The sequence below is a fragment of the Manacus candei genome, unplaced genomic scaffold, assembly GCF_025592945.1.
Source record: "Manacus candei isolate 608988 ecotype Guabito, Panama unplaced genomic scaffold, ASM2559294v1 h1tg000014l, whole genome shotgun sequence".
NCBI classification, from domain to species: Eukaryota; Metazoa; Chordata; class Aves; order Passeriformes; family Pipridae; genus Manacus; species Manacus candei.
The window spans coordinates 9628411-9649287 of record NW_026138062.1 but is presented as its reverse complement, the minus strand read 5'-3'; positions in this window follow the sequence as shown (position 1 = coordinate 9649287).

The following is a 20877-nucleotide window of genomic DNA, read 5'->3' as shown; positions in this document are numbered from 1 at the left end:
CAAAATACGTAGATGTTTACAAAGTCTGGGTGTATCGATCCTTGTTTTTCCATTTCAAGGGAAAAAAAAAAAAGGAGTAACTATTCGTTTTAGTCTTGCATAAGAGTGAAAATATGTCAATTGGTAGCTGAATTCCATTTTGGATAGTTGTTTCTACCAAAAATAAAAAACTATGTTTGAGGTTTTTGAAAGAATCACTAAAAAGGGGAATATTTATCCTTGAGGGAAGAAGTACAAATTTCTCTCTGCTTATTTGCAGATATTTAGCTCATGAGATTTACTTTTAACATGCTTCCTCATTTTATATTTTCCAGAAACATCAGGCAAGCAGAATTATTTTTCAAAGAATTACTTTAACAGTTAGTCTAAACCAAGAATAGATAATGTACTTTTGTAGGAAATAGCCAAACATAATTCTAAGTATTTTCTTAGAGTGTATATCAAGATGTAAGAAAGAAAAAAAATCAGATTGTTTCCACCTTTTTAACTGTCTTTTGAGATTAATACTGAATCTGTTTTCATCTGCAGAGCAATTCTAATTTGGGATGTAAGTTTGAAAAAAAAATTATAGTGGTAAGGTTTATCATTAATATTAGACACAGAGAGTGATTGAAAAAAATATGGAAAAATGCACCTTCCTAGCTTAAAATGCTAAATCAAAAAGCACACATTCCTCTCATTTTCAATTTCAGAATTAGTTTGCAAAGAACAGCAACTGGCTTATTAAGAGCATGTATGTTGAATGTTTTGCTGCCCTCACCAGGACACCATATAATTTTGCATTTTATTTGGCAAACTCCTGGTTAAATGGGCTGATGGCCATATTCCCTGCAATAAATCAGCTGTAATGAACTGCTATAATGAAGCAGTGATTAATGCCATGCGATATATGTACAACTGCTATCAGCTTAAATTGTTTTAACAGAAATTAGGAGAGGTCCAGTTGATCAAATACCTACAAAAACTATGGATTAAAAGTAAACTTCTGAAGTCAGATATTTTAAAATCTATTGATGCAGAATCAGAAAAAAAAAATCTTTCATTGATTAACAATAAATATACCAACAAGATTTGCTTGTGCAGATACCTTTTCTGCAGAAGAGATGAGATTCAAAACTCAAAATAATTTTGAGTTCTCAATATTTACATCTTTGATCTTTCTCTAAATAGAAGAGAAAAGCATTAGCTTGTTAGCAAAAAAATGTTCAACTGGTGGCAGAAGCATGTCTCTAATCAAAGAAGAAAAAGTTCATTGCCATTAAGCCAGTATGTTAGAGAATTTATAACTGCAGTTACTATAACATTCCCTGTGGCAATTAATTATCTAGACATTGGTACATAAAATACATTTTGTGTTTTATTTTTACCTGTGGTCTTTTCTTCAAGTTCACATTTTTTACAAGTTTCAGTGATTGGGAATTCATTGCTTCTATTTTAAATGACTAGTGGATCTGTTGAGTATTCTTTGCTGAATTATTTCATATTTAATGTTAGAAAATTCAGCAGTAAGGCAATCAGAAATTATTATTAGTTATAGACTTATTTAAAAAATGACTAAAATACAGATTCTTTCTATAAATATCTTTTGTAATTTATGAAGGTTAAAAGGCAATAATCTTAAAAAGTCATTCTTTTAGGAATACTTTCTTTAACCTCTGTTTGAAATAGAAAAAAGATAAAAGCAAATACATTTTGCTAGACAGATCATGGTCATTAACAGATAACATGAAGTTCAACAGTGAACAATAAATATTCTCTGTCCTTGCTTTCTTTTTATTTTTTTCTCTGAAATAAAATCCTTACATGAGAACTGACAGATTGTCTAACAAATTTCCTTGTCCAAGAAACTGGAAAAAGCCTTCAAGGTTCACCAGGGATCATATTAGCCCCATGATAAACAGAACCTAAAATACATGTTCTAATATCAGATGGATCAACCCCCAAAATTTTTTGTCTTATTAAGTCCCTATGGTATTACTTAAACTGGAAGAAAAAGAGACTTTAAAATAATTTTGCTGTAATTACATAGCATGAAAAAAAAAGACAAAACTAAATTCTTAGATATCTCTGAACTGCTAATGGGTTTAAGATACATTTTCCATCCAAATATATTTCTAAGAAGGTTCTAAAGCTGAAATTATAACTTTAGTATTGCTCCATCCAGACTTCATGCGACACTACTATTTCACCATTTGAGAAATCTGTTTCAAATCTAAGACAACAAAAAGAGTTAATGGCTTCAAAAGTACTGCAAAGAGACTCCAGAATGGAGAGCCCCAGGTTTTGTCAGTGTCTGTGTCTAGTTCTGACTTTTAAAAAGTCACAAAGTTTGTATACGGTAGCTTTGAGCACGATGCCTGAACAGAATAAAGGCAGTAAAAGTTATCACAGGAGAGCTCTAAACCAGCATAACTTGTTCCTTTGCTTTCATCTTTCTGCCCAGTCTAAAGGGGTATCTAGAAGAAAGAGGAACAGATGACATGTGAAGAACACAGCCTAATCCCTGAAAGGTGAGTTTAGAAATCTTTTTTTTTTCGTCATTCTAATTTGCATTAGTACTCAGCCAAAAAATATGAGGGATGATTTGTGGTTTTCTGTTTTCTGTCTCCTAGTCTGTCTTTAGCTCTCTGTGGGGAAGGAGAACAAACAGTTATTATTCCTTTCCCCAGGCTGAGCTGTGGTTTCCACAGTCTGACATGTGAAAAAATAGTAGAACAACCAGAATTATTTTTTTTTTCTTTCTCCCCTCCCTGCCTTCCTGCTTAGCTTGCTAGCAATGCTGTAGTAAGGGAGAACTCTGATTATAGCATGGGTACTTTTGGATACCTACTTGTTATTGCTGACCTGGACTTTTCTCTTACTGATCATGTAGACATGAAAAATACATCTTACTTTTTAATTACCATTGATAAACATCCCTGAAATGTTTCTTATCGTTCATGAATAAATTATTGAGGTCTCACAATCCTGTTAAGCAAGGTATGGAGGAATTTCTAAGCACATAACAACATAAAATCGTATTTGTCTGTAAAAGATAAATACACACATCAGGACAATTTTCTCTCATATAGGATACAATATATTGTAGGATATAGGAGCAGCAATCTGGTAATTTCTCCATGAAAAAAAGGAACAAACCTGACCAGCACCTGTTACCTGAGCTTAAAAAACATCTTGCACATTAATAAGTTATATTATCTGTACTATATATATTTTTGGTGCATTAGAATTGCATTTGGATATATGATAGAACCCCTGAAAATTCTACCAGCAACCAAAAGACACGTTATACTTCTGAATGGGGCCCATTTTTTACCTATTGGATAGAAAGAGCCAAATAATATTTAAGTATCAAAATATAGGCACTGCAATTTCTAACAGTTGTCACCAAAGTTCAAACCAGAGCCATGAGTAAGATATCCACATGCTTTGTAATGTATAGAGTTAGTCAGAAACGTGCCTTTGGGAAAGATTTTAAACCGTGTAATATGTGGAAATATTCCTACACACTTAGTGTAAAGATGTAGAAGAACTCACTTAAGAAAGAATGTCGGAAGATTTCCTTCAAAGGTTAGCATATCCCTGTAAGGTAGATGTATGGGATCTTTTAGTAGGGAGTAGGAAAAGACTAGTATGGGCTAAGTCTTTCTAGATCAATCTTAAGGCACTGATGCAGGCAGCTGGTGACCCAGTGGTGTGTTCTACACACTGCAGAAAACAGTATAAACCAGAACGCATCTGTCTCATTGAAAACTTTACAGGCCTACAGTAAGCATGTATTATATATTGTACAATGCCAAATGTGAATTCTTTTCAATGTTCTCAGAAAGGTTTCAATATTCTATTGTGAAATGGAGGTGGGTTTAAAAATATGAAAGTTTTTTTGACAGAGTGAAGTGAATGCCAGGACTTTTACTTCAAGAAGTCTGAAATATGCTCAATTGCCTGTTTTCTGCTCATCCCAAGGATTATACACAGAAGTTAGTAAAATGTGAAATTCTGTGGGTTTTTCAGGTTGCAGCTTTGGACATAACACCTTTATGTTTTTGAAGCCTGTGTTCTTGTTTAAGATATTTTTTGTGCATTGATTTAAGTTTTATATTTTGGAGTTTTTTCCTTCTTTTTCATAATAAAGCACTGCCTCAAACCAAATCTGGTCAAATAAGTCAACATTTTATTAGTTTTAGAGGAAACTGTTTCTATTTACTCTAAAGGTAAATTATTGTTTGAGTGTGAATGTGAGAAAGAGAGGAAAGACAGAAAAGGACAGTAAGGTAAAATGATAGAAAATATAATAGAAGACAATAAAATACAATGCAATAAAATATAAATGAAAATCTTTTCTTGTGTAAGAACCTGCCAAATGATCAAAGTAACATCATGTCTTCTCATCAGCGTGTTTCCAGCCCACCACCCAAGATGGTTCTAATGATCTTCCCACTCAAGCACATTAGTCAGTGCCCCTATTATCTGCTGCTAATCTTTTGTGCCTAAACAAGTGTCAGGATTTAATTGTCTCACTGTGGGGCATTTCATATAGCCTCCTTCTGAGTGAGGCTGGCAGTTTGGACACAGTCTTCATGCAGGTCTTGTTATCTCTGAAAACCCTGGGCAATGGAAAGCAGGAATTTCTGCAAGAGCTTGTGTCACTTGTGTATGGGCCACACTTGGCACTGGCCCACTCACACAAAACCTACATCAGCAAAGTTATTATCACACACTGGAAAAGGCTATCCAGAGATCTTTAGCTATTTTCAGATACCTTCAGTTCCCGCTTAATATAAATGGAGACATTTTTGTGGTATAAGGCAATTCTTTGCCAAGACTGCATTTTGCTCTAATACTTTATTATCCTATGAAAAATTAAACCAGAATGATGCTATGCCCAAAGCCTAGATGGTGATGGTAGGTGCATGTATAAATAGCTAATAGACAGTGCAGATGGTGAATTCAGGCCTTTATTCCAAACTGTGACTCAGATGAAACAGATTAGATTGCATTCCATGTCCCCAGACATGGAAAGAGCAACTGAAATTTTGATAAAGAAATTGGATTAAGTTATTTGGTTTAGCTGATTATGGACAATATCAATAATGCTTTTAAAAATAATGCTACACGGACCTGTAAGGGCTTATGAAGTATATAAAAGGAGTCTGTGAAAGGCAAATAAGAAAAACAATCCACTTATCCAACTGTTGACTGGTTTAATTTCTTTATAAAGGATCCAGTTGAAATTATGTCAGGATCTGTAGACTGAAGAAGACCTAAAAACCACTCTTGGAGAGGAACATGGATGCTTTAATTGTTGACATCAGTTTGGAGAAATGAAAACAGAAGTAAAGGAAAAAAGATAAGTATTTTTAATCAATACAGAAATTATAAGAGTCTTTTAGAGTCAAACACAATTACCATCAACTAAGATTCTTTATTATACCTTTTGTATACTAAAGGAACTAAGCACCATTTTTTGACTTTCCATGCACCTGAAGTGATGATACGGCTTTTGCCTCAAAACAAGCAGTAGTTCTTAACAGCTTAATCAAGCAGCATAATCCAAGGCTAACAGATATTCACATTTTACAGTTCATTTACCCCTTTAAAAATTCTTAAAGTTTTAAGATGAGTCTTGAAGACTAATATTGAATCCTTTTTACCACAGCCAATGATGTCCATTAAATTGAAATTGTAACAACCTGCACTTAAAAGGTTGAAATCACAAATAATATCGGTACATACTTTTCCCCATCAATGGGAAAGCTCAGTCCTTCAAAAGCAAGATATTAATGATTTTTATCAAGTGCTTTAGTAAAATGTAGTCAATCAGATTGAGAAATCTGCATCCTATTAAAAACAATGGGAAATAGGTGCATAAAATCCACTGTGGATTTGAGTTGTAGATCTCGAAGCTTCATGGAAATTTATTATTTTAATGAGGTAAAAAACAACATAGAAAGAACTTGATGGAAGTTAATCTAGAACAACAGAATATAAATTTAACAAAGAGTGACAGCATTTTTAGTGCTGGTCCCAAAGGTCAATTCTCATCAAAACTCCTCCTGAATGGAAGCCTGTAGTAATAGGTTCTCTAACAGCTTCTTCTAAAGAACACTAAAGAGAATTTTTCCAATCTGTTTGAGAACTGAGGTTTTCTTACTGAGTACACTCTACTGGTAGCTTACTCCCTTTAAATTAAGGCTTTACTGAGCCACATGTAAGAAAATTTGCTGTGACTCAATATGCATAGGAGGATATATTCTCAGTAGGTCTGCCAGCCAAAGCTGTGAGAGCATCCCAGAAGCAAAAATATAACCACTTTGGTAGTAGCTGATTTTCATATGGAGGATTTTAAATATTCTCTGCAAAAGTGACCAAAAATGCACAGCCAATGAATAATTAAAAACTAAAATAGAAATATTCCCCACACAATGAACAAAAAGTTGAAATTGAAGAAATTGAAACATTTAAGCTACCTTCTGAAATCAACTGACACTGAGATGTACCAGTTAAGACACTATTCAGTCTGAGCTGCAGTAAGTTTCCTCAGAAATGACTCCATGATGTCAGGAAGCAGCATGCCATATGCTGGTGTACCAAAGAAACATACCGAAAAGAGACATTTAAAAATCTTCAGGTAGGCACAGTGTCATTTAAATAAGTAAAAAGAAATATTGACTCTTCAGTTAATATATAGTAATCCTGTGAATTCCTTAGAAAGAATTCCTTGTGGATGCAACAAATGATGTACACTCAAAAAGATTGTATCGGACCAAAAAAAAAAAACAAAAACACGGAGGGACACAAAATGTGAAAAAAAAGATCCAGCTCAAGAAATCCTCTTAAGTGAAAATGATAGGAAAAATAGAAGAATATTAGGGGGAATATCACCTCTGCTTTGTTGTTCTTGCTTTTCCTTAAGGATCTGTTTATAGCTCCTGCTATATCACCTGTATATTGGTGACCCTTGGTTTGATTCTCTGTCCTGTTCTTATAGCTTGTGTAGAAATGTAAACAACAAGTAACAACAGAAAATCAAACACAGCTCTCTCAAAAAGCTGCAACTTACAAATACTACACCTATAACCTCCCTTAAAGGAGTCCTCTTCTTCATTTCCCAAATCTATCTGCTACTGTAAAATGTAAAAGAATCATCAGATTCTTACATGAAATGAATTTTAGACAGTAATACCTTGGCTGCATCCAGCTGTCACAGAGGAGCAGAATATCTTCGTAGACTTAATATATTCAGATTTATTTTCTAAATGGAAACATACTTCTACAGCACAAAATGACAATGTATTCACTCTATTGCTGCATGTGTCTCTCATTCTCAAGTAAATTCTCGCTTGTTCTATGCACTGAAAACATGTGTGGTTCTCTTAATGCTGGTGGTGTAACGTTAAACAATGTGTGCAGCTATCAAAAATGAAAATAATTATATAAGTCCTACTTATAAAAATCTGTTCTGTTGCAGAAGATAGAACATGATAGAGGAATAAAAAAGAAAAAAAAATCTCTGCATCTTTGATGTGGTTAGCATTGATTATCTAGAGTGAAGAAGGATTCCAGAATTTCAGAAATAAACTGAAGGGAAAGATACTTCTACTTGTGGTATTTTGCTTTTAATGGCATTTCACTATGAACTGTGTTTTTCAAAGTAATCTCCTTCATCATTGTACCAGTAAAGAAGTTAAGTCTTCGCATTTTAACATGGAGAAAAAGCAAAGCATTTAGTTAAATATCTTGCAGAATTTGTGTCAGTATGTTCAGTTTCAAACCCAGCTGATTTTGTCAAGCTGCAGTTTTGTATGTGTAAATGTCTATTGCATAGATGTCTAAACTGAGTATGTAATGAGTTACAATGACACAATTCAAATATAAACATACTACCAACAAGCAAAGACTTTGACAAAAACTACTGTGATCCTAGAGACAGATTATCTATAAATGTTGAGATAAGAAATTAATAGACTATCTGGGGCAAGGCAATCTCCATTGAGAATCTAGACTCTCCAAAATGTCATGGTGATTTTAAAATAACCTTGTGTATTGATTTATTGTGCAAAAGTAATGATAACAGAACTACAAATTTAAACCAAAAGAAACTTAAATAAATTTAAAGAGTCAAATGTGTATATTTTATTCTTAACTTTGCAAGAAACAATGACAGAGTGGTTAAAGCTAGACATGGCCCCATCATGTCTAGATTCCTACAAAAAAAAGCTCATCAGATAGCAGGGTCTGCATTTTAATGCCTTGTGTCTTTAAAGTACTCCTTGTGATGCCATCACATTAATTAGAAGTTACAGCAGCAATCTGCCATTTTTATCAATAAATTTCCTTAGGGAAATTTTAGTAAAGTCACTGTAAAGAAAGGGAATGGAGATCAACCTTGTGGAATCCAAGAATACGAGAGGCCGAGAGCTGGATGACTGTGAAGCCAATGAAGGAATGTTGGTAATAAAAGAGAAGGATTGTTAGTCATAACCAAAGCTTGTTGGTGATAACACGTTATGAGAAAAAACAAGATGTGTCTGGAAAAGGGGGCCATGTGGAGGTAAAGCGGCATTTTTCCTGAACAAGCCTCCTTGTTCTTGTTACTGGAAATAACCACAATGCAGTACAGCACAAGCATAGGAATGAGGCTGGGAAGAGGGTGTGGACTGTATGGGGGGCATCAAGATCACTAAAGACCCCTGAAGCCCTACAACCCATTTCCAGAAAGGTCTGAAAGAACAGGCTGCATCTGTTAACTAATCTACATTGAAAGTGAGAAACTTCTCTGGGGTGGGGAAAACCTGTCTATAAAAAGTACCCCCACCAAATCTGGGCGGTACGCCCAAGACCATGGACTGATGTAGGAACCAGGACTGGTGATCTCCTTGCCGACAGGGACTAAGATACCAATTTCCATGCCAACTACATAATTTACTAAAAATTTTGGGAGTTTCTTCAGCCCTCTAACTGGTCATTGCTCTCGATCATGAGCATCTACAAATATCGAGTTCTCCCTTGCCTTTAAGGGTGGGAGGTCACGAGACTCTGGAACATAATTTTGTTGGATAAATGCTCTCTTAGAGGACACTGCCTATTTATAGTGACCATATGGGGAACCTAGAGGACTGCTCTTAACAGCTTAGCAGATCAGTTGTGTAGAAACCAAGAAGAACTGTTGTTATGACAAAGGTCTCTGGTAAAACCCAGAGATGTGCTAAGTCTCAGCTACAGCAGATGTGTCTGCCAGATTGGGAGAATGCATAATATGAAGCACAACTAAAGTGAATATGACGCTGCTAATATTACTAGAATGCATTTCAAAAGGAAAAATACATGAGTAGATAGAGAGACACATGGATACATGTAAACACACACACACATACTTCACAGGCTGGTAGAAAAAAAAGATTTGTGTTTCATTCCTACTGCAGTATCACTGGCCTGTTCCTGACGAGTTTATGTTTGTTGTCAATATGTCTTACAAGGAAAAATAAATAGCAAGCCACCATGAGGAAGCAGCTTGTGACTTTAAAGTAGAAGAGGTCAGTCAATACATTTTATCAAGGTCTTTGTGTTATTTTCAAAGAATGTAATAGTTATTTAGAATGTTTTGATCAATATGTTTGACACATTGAGCATTTCAAATCATATCAACAATCTACAAGTCTCCAGAAGGATCTCTGTTCTTTTTCTTTTACATAAGCCCTTTATGTCCTTCCTGAATATGAGAAAGGATTTCAGTATTTCTATAGAAATTAGAAATTTAATTTCTATTGTCTTGCTTTTACAAAATTTTTCAAGAATTACGTATTCAGCAGTATAACTGTTTTCCGCTCAAGACCATGAGGGCTATTATCTATTATTCATATTACCCATGGGTATGATTAGTACTTTCCTCAAACATGGATACTACACTGAAGAAATTATTTCCTAAATGGGTTCAAATGTAGCAGGAAAAAAAGGGAGGAAAGTGTAAGAATAATCCCTTATGTAAATTTAAGCTACAGTGTTTTACAACCCACTCGCGAAGTCAAGGGTAACTGAGGTTCTTGTTAATAGATCCCTTGGGGCATATTAGAGAGAAATGACACTGAATGATCAGTGTTTATAAATATATATGTAGGATTTATTTTAGAACAATGGGAAGGAGGTGTGTAGCCATTTTGGTTATTATCTACAGATATATAACAATATAAAAGAATAAAAATAACACTTAAGAAAATGTATAAGAAAAAGAAAGAAAGAAAGAGAAAGAGAAAGAGAAAGAGAAAGAGAAAGAGAAAGAGAAAGAGAAAGAGAAAGAGAAAGAGAAAGAGAAAGAGAAAGAGAAAGAGAAAGAGAAAGAGAAAGAGAAAGAGAAAGAGAAAGAGAAAGAGAAAGAGAAAGAGAAAGAGAAGAAAAATATCACCACCCATCAATCCAGCAACGAGACTTGCTTGTTGCTATTTCCATGTCTGTTGGTCAAAGTGATGGTCGCAGCCTTGATCCATTGGAAGTGGGGGAAGCTCGTGAAACACAAAGTTCAATGTGTTAATATATGCTTAGTTTTATACGGGAATGCTCAGGTACCTCCTCAGGTTGGGGGGGGAGTTTTTACACTTTTTGATGCAACACTGTGGGTTTGTTGCAATACAGTCCTCTGGTGGAATGCCCCAGAAATGAGTCTAGGGACATTTTGGGAGTCTTGGTTAATGACATCTTCTAAGATGTGACATCTGCCTCTTATGTCACCATAGTTGAGCCAATTATACCCCATCAGAATAACGTCAGGCTACATGTGAATGTCCCTACATCTCCCCCAGGGAGGAATTTTACGACTGAGCCAGTTGTGTAAGGGAGGATAAAAAGCACTATCTTGCATCAGCAGGGTCTGGTTCTTATTGGCCTTCTCCCTTATTAGGCTCAAACCCCAGCTTTTAGCCTCCATTGGTGGTGGGTGCACACCCTCTCTGTCTTATGAAGATCAGAGGTTTTGACACCACACAAAGACCTTTCTCTTCCCCTTTACTTGAGAGAGGGTTGCAAACCTGGTCTCAGCAAAGCAACCTGCTACTTTTGCAAATAGTTGATTGATTGAGTCATTACCCATTAACATTTCTCTCTGTTATTTTAAATCTTTTTTTTATTTCATATATATTTTTTTCCATTTTTCTGCAAACATAAAGGAATGTATAGTCACACAGACATTCTTTTAAATTCTTTCTTCTTGTATTTTTTTAATTATAAAATGTTTCTACTAATTTACGCAATATTTTTAGGGTATTCCAAGAGCTCATCCATATATGTGAATGTACATACAAACATATATACATGCACACATATACAGTGCATGTACATTAATAGCTTAAACACATGACATATAATTTCAGTGCCATTTCAGGTATCCTAGATTATCTTGCCACTCAAAAGGGTATTTATTGTTTTCTCTTAAAACCTCTGTCAGCAAGATGTTATGCAAATCAAAAGATATAGTTTATATACTCGAACATCTAAAAGGGTGTTAAATGCTTATGGGTGATTTCTTAATCTTTGTTGAGCTCAGTGGGACCTCAAGCAACTAGTTCACATAAAGGCACCCTCATTGTAGACACATGAAGTTATGGCAAGCTGAGTCCCATCAGATGCCTAATCATAGATATCTAATGTAATTTAATAGGCTCAAAGTTGTTCCACCTTTATCTAGTTATCATTTCAGAAGGGGATGGATCTCCTTTGGGTCCTGTGTCATATCTACCAATCCTAAACACACATCTTGGAAGCTCAGTAATATCCAAAGCAGTTTAGGATGTATTTCTAAAATTGAGTCTCATCCCTAAAGTCTTTATTTGTTTGGTAAAGATGATATCAATCAAAAAGAAAAGGGATGTGATATACAGATATCCATTTTTTTCTAAAGTTTGCTTGTTTCTTCTACGTTTTTAAAATTCTGTGAATCTCCAGGCAGCAGAATAGCTGTGATTAAAAAAGAAATTCCCATCTCCTGGGAGTGCGTCTTTTAATCTATATTAGGTAGATAGAATGAGATGTGTTCTGAAAGTATCTGTTTCTATTGATTATATGGAGAGCTTAAGATGACTTGCTCAGGCTTAAATTCTATACTTCTAAATTTATGATAGACTAAACTTTTTCTCTGCTTACTTTCTTCTTTCCCCAGTGAAAAATTACACTGCACGGATGTAGAACTAGCAAGGCTACCTAGGGTCTCTTCACTGGTGAATAGGAGCTGTCATCTCCAAAGGAGTAAAAGGTATTGAGACATGGTTTAGATTATACAGAACTTGCAAGATTTCTTTCAGATTGTTTCCGCAAAGAAAAATTAGACCGAAATAAAATTTATGAAAAATGAAGAAAATGTGATTTTAATGAATATACCAATATTGGATTACCTTTCAATTTTGTCTCCAGTCACACACGAACCTCTGTAATGCTGAAATGTCAGGTTTGCTTGTGAAGTAACGGTACAGAATTTTCCTTTTTCTTATTTCTTATGCGTTCAATCGTACTCTATTTCTAATAAAGTGGAAAGTACATACCAATTCCAGCCAGAAAATAGTAAAACTACAAAGTTAATTGTAACTTCCATTGTTTTTCTTCATTGACAACAACAGTGGTAACGTGTTCATATCTTCTACTTGTCTGATAAGTCAGAAATATTGCTGCAGTAATAATAAAAAAGAGAGAAACTCTGCTGCAGACAGAAGTAAACTACTGCTGCAAAAGTTTCCTTTAAAATCTTATGAACAAAAATTAAATTTAGAAAAGACAGATATTTGTTCATGTGCAAAGAATATATGTTAAAACTGGAGCAGATTCAGAAGAATTTATGTAATCAAGTACCTTCAGTAGGACATGAGGAAATAAAAAATCCACAAAAAGACTGGAAAGAGGACAATGATGGACACAAAAAGAATCATAAGAAATAATTTTTAGAGTTCACATCACTCCATACACTGATCAGACATGAAGAGCAAGGAAAATGATTATTTCATAACTCAATGAAAAATCATTTCTCTATTACAAATGTGTTTTTCTGGACCCTCCAACCCCTATCATGACCAGAAAATGAAGTTAGAATATAGCAGTTTTCTAATTTTTTTTCTTCTTTTTTTTCTCTCAGCCCCCACAATTGACAGAAAATTTTCCAATATGTGCAATAGCAACAACTCACATACTGGTAAAACAGGTGTTCTCCCATTTGGTTTTAGTTGCAAAACTGCAGTTGGGTCAGAAAAATGCTTTAAAGGACTTTTTTTCTTCTTTTAATGAGAAAGTCGTGAGATAGGAATAAAGCAAAAGTGTCAGTCTTCAGGACAGACATTTAGAAAGAATGAAGAGAACCATTAAGTACAAGAGGAAAATACTGTCTGCTAAAAGGAATAGATCAAAAGAGCTGCAACTTATTTTTCCTTTTACCGAGGGTAAAGGTGATGAGGGTTCCACATCATAGCACAACAAATTACATACCTTTCAAAGTAATAATGATAGATAAATGAAAATTGTAGGCCATTTGTTGTGGAGAAACTTTCACTAGCTTGAAGGTGTTATAATGCCATCTTCATTTAAAGACTACAGTAACATCTATATGATTACTCCTTCATTAAAAGATTGTAGTAGTATCTTTAATAAGTGCATTGATTCAGAAAAAAAAGAAAGTATTAAGACAAAAGACTAAACAAAAATATACTTTTTGTATATGTGTATATATATATATATATATATACACACCCATATATATATAATAACTACTTTTAACTATAAGCATAAACCCCAAATTATCTATTTTTTTCCCTTTTCCTAAGTCTACTTGCATATAAAATTTGGGGGTTTTTAAACAACAAAAAAAAAAGAAAAAGAAAGTGTGTTTTGTAATCTAACATAAGCAACCTAAAAGTAAAATCATGCAATTCCACAAAAAAAATCAGTTTTTATTTTGTAGACCTATTCGCTTTATTTGTCAATGAATAGTGACAAATGTCATAATAAGTTTAAAACAAAGGCACGACTGTAAGAAAAGAGATATTTTATTTTTGTTGCAAGGTAATTATAAACCATGTTAATAGCTGAAACGAAAGCTGCCTGCTACTTCAGGTGTGTAAATCTGAAATGAAACAATCCTTTAGACTTATCAGTGTGACTTGACTTGACTTGTAAACAAAATATCTATTTAATGCATAAAAACCAGTATTTGCTTATGTAATAAAATTGCAAGCTCTTTGTGCTAGAATAATGTCGAAGTAAAACAATTTTGTTTGTTGAGACTCCATTTTGCTTAAAAGAGAAAATCACATACTGGATTCTTTTTGTTTCTTAGCCCTCCCTTTCAATAACCAACCACAATAATTTTGAAACAAAGAGATGCAGATTTGATCAGGCACTTGATTGCTGTTGATGAATACTGCAAATAGTTGTGAGATAAAATAAAATGAGGACATGGCTGATACAGTAAATAAACAAGAGACAAGATGTCATAGATACATAATTTAGTCAGGAAAGTAGCAACTAATCAAACAGAAGCCACTTCAACCTGAATTCATTTATGACAGATTTTTAAATATAGTCAACAAGACACTAATAATATTGAAATTTAGAAGCCAAATCTAACAACAAGGAAAATCTGAACCCAGGCAAACGGATACTGAGCACTCTACAAACTACAGGAGATTTAAAGAGCGGAGGTTTGTGTCTTACATCTCTCACAAGACCTGAGGTTATGAACAAGCAGTTACTTAAATCTAATCTCTCTCATATTACTCCGTTTTATTTAAGCTGGAAATGCATTCTGTATCTTGTATAATTGAAATTCTATTGGATCTTGCTTATCAATATTGGTTTCTCACAAATTTTGTTTTAAAGTTTGAAATTAGTTATATTATACTTTGACTCAGACTTTGGATCATGCAAGTTAGACATTGTACTTCAAAAAAGCCCCAACCAGATAATCCAAACCAAACAATTCATATCAGTTAATTTTAGATAGCTAAAAAAGAGAAAGAGTTTTTACAGAGAGACTTCTCTGAGTTATTTGGGTAGTGATTTTATGATGGAATTATTTTTTCTTTGGAAACACTGATTTTATTTTTGCTTAAAAAGATAACTAGCCTTGACTTCATATTTGAGTACGTGAGATATGTGACACCTTGTAAACTGAATGCACCTGGGTTCCCTTGATGGTCCCTGAAGTTTGACTAATGCAAAGCATAAGCCAAACAGCCTGTGTGCTCAATGAAGCACTGCCTAGAGCTAGCTGAAAGAAATGTTCGATATTGAAGAGTGTCCTTCAGTAGGCACTGAACTGAATGTGTGCATTTATCAAAGGCAGCCAGTGCTGGTATCCATCAGCTATATAACAGTTACTAGGGTTCTGTGCTTAGAAATGCGAAACCTCAGTTCTGTTTTTCTCCAAAACGTGAGGAAAATTCAACCTCCCTCAAGTCCAGGAAATGTTCTTAACCATTAGACTATAAGGCATTCTGGGAAAAGGTGTTACTATTTCCTCTGTATGAGACTTGGTTACTATACAGTCAGGAATGTAGGAGTCATATGGAATTAATAGACTGCATTACTGGAAAATAACTATAGGGTCAACAAAACCTTTCTCCATATATTTTGAATTAGTCAATCCACACACAAAAAAACAGACAAAGGGCGATTTAGTGTGTTACCTTAAATTGGTTCGCCCAACTAGAATGTTTTACAGAAAAAAATACAGAAGTTTTTTTAAGGGTTTAGGTCAAATAAAAGACCATGAAAAAAAGTAACAAAAGTTTGGAAGAGAATATAAACAGTCTTACATAATAAGCAATGCATGAATCATAATGTGAGTCATAACACTGGGTAGTTCATATGAAGAACAAGTTGATGTTTTTTATGCCTATATTCTTAAGAAGATACTGTGGTGCATTTACTTCCATTCATTTTTTCTACACACTTTAATTAGGATAATTATCCAGCATAGGAAATTATTCTCTTTCACATATATAGAAACTTGTAGAAGCCAAATAAAATAAATGTAGATTTTTCTTTCTCACAGTAATATTTGCCTTCTGAGATATGTTATTTCTTCTGGGGCAAAATTTCTTACCAGTGTCATTCATAAGATGGAGGAATTCATAGCCTTTGTTCAATCTTCAGAGAAATTAACAGTTTTTGCAACTCTCTGGTTGCATCCTAACTGCAGGTCATGCATACTCCATTGCAGTTCTGGTCCCTGATCCTTTGGATGGGGAGGGCTGTTAGTACACATCACAGTTACCACCTACTTGTCCTTTTTTGTCCCCTCTAGTTGAACCTAAGAAAGGGATAAGATTATGCACCCTTAGGTGTCCCACTAAAAGGAAATCAGGATGCCTTTGGACTCAACAGCTGAAAATCCATACTAGATAGCCCACTTTTACTTCTATCACTCATTTTTAATTCTGCTCCCTTGAACCACTACTGTGGGAAATGGCTTGGCATTGGACACACAGAATATGGAGCACCTCCTTCACTGTGGAAATACATCCATGACAAGGAACAGGGATACTTTATGGAGAAGATGTATTTTTCCTTACCCCTTTATTTCTTCTGTTTTCTGAAGCAATTTTGAAGTTTCTGCAAAAACAGGAAATCTCTTGAGATTATGGAAAAAAAATGTTGATAACCTACCCTCTTCTGTTTCCATTTTTTTCTTTCTGGGTGTCACAACAGAGATGTGTGTAGAATATATAATTACTTAGAATGGATTTTAGGGAGTGAAAGAAGTTATAACATGGTAAGTAGCTGTCCATACTCCAGCAGCAGACAAAATACAAGTTTGGTAAAAATAAAAATATTTTAGCAGTCTCAAGTGAGTTTCCAGAAGTTATGTTTCACCTTGCTAGTGTTTGAATAGAAGCAGGAAAAGATATTTCATTTCCTCCTCCTTTATCATAGAAGTAATTCATGATGCTTTGCAGCTTGTTGTGTTTCACTACTTTCGCTCTACATTCCTATTTTTTTCATTTTTTTTCTTCGTTTGACTTTCTGTCTAGGAGTACTTCTGACATACATCACTGTCACAGGCTGCATGAGGATGAACCCTAGTGACTTCCATTAGCTTTTCCATTTTATATTTTATTAAACAAGAATCCAAAGAAGGAAATTGTTCAAATTATTAGAAAGTACTTCACTCTCCATTTATGTCTTGATGCGTTTTCCTGATTGTTTTCCTATTTAACTAAACTCCACTGACGAGTATTCTAACCATCAGTACATTTTCTTAATATTATACTTTTTAGAGAGAATTGAAATTTCACTTAATGGAAGCAAAATTTTTTCAATAGGTTTTAAACAGAATCAGAATATCTGTATTTTGGAATAGCTGGATAGGATGATGATTAGTGCTGTATGAAGTGCTAATGAACAGTACCTGAAAAAGGAAATTGACAGTCAGTGGAAATGGCAAAAAAAAAAAAACCCACATAAGAAATACAGCAGCAATGTTCTAAGATTTTTGGAATCTGTTGAAATTCTACAGCTTTATCTACATTATTACTCTCATTCTTTCTTTTCATTCACATTTTACCTGAAAATTGAAATGTACCTATGCAGTTCTCTCTTTCCACCTGTCACAGAAAGGAAATGGTGCCTGAATGAGATGTATTCTTTGATCAAAGAGATCACAGACAAATACACCATGCCTCACCATGGTCTTCACCACAGGCTGCAAGGGAATTTCAGCTCTGGCTTGGGTGCCTGGAGCATCTCCTCCCCCTCCTTCTCCACTGACCTTGGTGCCTGCAGAGCTGTTCCTCACATAAGCTCACTCCTCTCTTTTCTGGCTGCAATTGCTTCTGTGCAATACTTTCCCCCTGCTTTCTTAAATATGTTATCACAGAGGCATTACTACCAACTTAAATCATCATCATGGCCAGGCTTCACAAATGAAGATCTGGGGAGCGCTCTACTCACATTTGTTGCAAGTGTGCTGGTGGCTAAAAAGGCCAATACGAGATAGACAAGTCCAGTTGCAAAAGGCACAGCAGAAGGACTCCTTAGGTGGTGTATTCTGCAAGACATGATTCTTTCTCCTCAAGAGTGATCCTGTGTGCCTTCTCAAAAGCATCAGCAGCCTTATAGATAGTGTGTCTCCAGATCTCCCAATTGGAAGCCAGAGTAGACCAGTGATGTTGATCAATATGGCCAAGGCTGAGGTGTTGTTTCAGGGAGTCCTTGTATCTTCTCTTCAGGGTTCCTCTCTTGTGGCAGCCAGTGGCAAGTTCAACATAAAACCAATGTGTTGTCACAGATTGGTTCAGCTTTGGAGACAGTCAGGTCCATCGGAGCTCTGTTGGACATAGGGGAAGCTTTCAGCAGTTTCTCACAGAAAACATACTGGGTAGCTCCCCCCATCCTGCTACTAAAACCTGGCCATGCAAACCCAATGCAATGGCCTATAGGGAGACTCTCATACATTGTCAAACACAGTTGTCCATCATATTTTTAGGATACATAATAAAGCTAATAGTAAAAACAATCACACAAACAAACTTTCTACTAAAGGTATTGAAGGGTACACTGTGTTTTCATTCATTGCCAGAAAGTCAATATCACAGCTCTGCAGGATGAAAAAAGTTAACTTCTGAAAAAAAATAAACCCCTATTCAGTCATTAAAAAAAGCAGTAGTGATTTCATAATAATAATAATAAAGTAAACTTAAAAGTGGCATCGATCTAAGAACGTATAAGATTGCAATTATTTATGTACAACACACAGGAAAACTACACATATGCTCTTAAAGAAGGACCATATTATTTTGTACAAGAAATAAGCTTTGTACAAAGATTACTACATCTTTCTATAGAAAACAAGCCAAGATAATTTCACAATATCATCAACGTGCTCTGTATGCTAATGAATCTATATATACCTGTTTCTGCATATGAACCATCACAAGTTTCATGGTCTTGTAAGAGTATTCATTAGACCAAAGGTCAATGTGCATTATGGATGAATATTTTGTTCTGAAAGAATGAACTTTTTTAAAAAGTATGGGGAATATTTTTGCCACTGAAATATTTAATCTTTATAAAAATTATTTCAATAGCAGAAAGAGGATCAAAATCAAGGTCTATTTCCTTCACTTTTATTTATAATACAGAGGCAGAGAAGAACTAGAGGAAACTATTTCTTTCTCGTAGCAGATTTCATGATTAAAAATACTTACTTGGCCTTGCAAGGCAAATTGGCTGGTATCTTACAACAAGTCAAAGCTGTCTTTTAGCTCAAATGTAATTCTTTAAAAAATGGTACAGGTTCCATCTGTGGTTTTGATTTGCTGTCTTCTAAAAAAATCTGTTGTCGCTTCAATTTAGAATGTTGCCTTGCAATTTTATTACAAAATATTCACACAAAGCAGTCCTCTATGCCATTTGATTTATGCATATAGATGCTAGGCATATACACGTACACGCAGGTAGGCACACACTGAGGTACACATTTTATACACTTCATCACATCTACAAGATGAGAGTAAGACTTAATTCTGGCAATTTTTTATCCTGAAGTGTAGACTCAGGCTTGTCACATATGGGATTTTGCATGCCTTCTTGACCAGTGTCATGACCAAAGCATTAATTTTCTATTCAACACTCAGCAATCAACAGGTTAGGGGAAGAATGAAGATAATATTGTAAAAGGTGATATTTAATCTTGTGTCTTGAAGCTAAACTAATTTTACTGAAACTTCTAATTATGACAAAAAAAGCATAGCACAAATTCAGTGAATTTAATGTGTTGATGCATTGGGAAGGCATTTAGTGTACTATAAATTTCGAGTGAATATGGATTGCTTCAGCATAGTACCTCTGACACTCTTTTGATGTATCAGAACTGACTTGCAGTTCTCCAGAATGTTTTACAGTTATAGCATATTCTCTATTTCAAGTTCACTGTTGAGGAAGTTGTACAGCATATGCATTAATGACATGGACACACATTTTGCATGGAGCTTTATAGACAGAAATATCAAAGCTTCATGTATGCATTCATGTGACTCAGGTGAAATCACCCATAACCCTTTCCCACCTTGTGGTTTGTGATTGTTTCTGTCCTTCATTTAACCTCTTATGAGATTAGATTCCATTTTAATCTTTCATACACTAAATGTTCACTTCTTTTAACTACTATTATGACAACACAGCCATTCTTTTTCTTTTCATCAGTAATTGGTCTCAATTACATTGTAATTTTTCACTGCCTAAATCCACCTGTTTTATTAGAGTACAGTGAACCAATTTAACATCCTTTCAGTGGAACAGATTTAATACCAGAAAAAAAATATCTTCAGTGTTGGATGCCCAAGTTTAAGATCTAGACATAAAAATACTACAGCTGGGCACCTCCGTCATCAACTAAATTGATAAAGCTGCATTTATACTTAGGAAACTCTGCACACGACAGATTGTTGCTATGGTAGTAATGCTGTTCTTTCTCATCAAACCTTTCCCTTACGTGCCAAGTTGCATTGTGTTTGCAGTTTCTCCTATTTATTTGTCAGTTCTTGGCATTACGTCACAGTAAAAAAAAGAATTTTTATCAAGATTTCCCACTGAATGAAGTAGTAATTCTATTGACAATGAGAATTTCTACCTGTTTGTTCCTGGTCACAAAAAATTAAATAATAATTTCATCATACATTAAGGCATTTCTCATTTCTCATATTGTATTTTATTCCACTGAAGACCAAAAAGAAAAAAATTATTTTTTCTAGTTTGCAAATCAATTCCAAACTAACAAAACTGTAAAACCACAAAAAATACCTCTGGAGCAGGTCCAGAGGAGGGCAACTAGGCTGGTGAAGGGACTCAAGCACAAGTCCTGTGAGGAGAGGCTGAAGGAGCTGGGACTGTTCAGCCTGGAGAAGA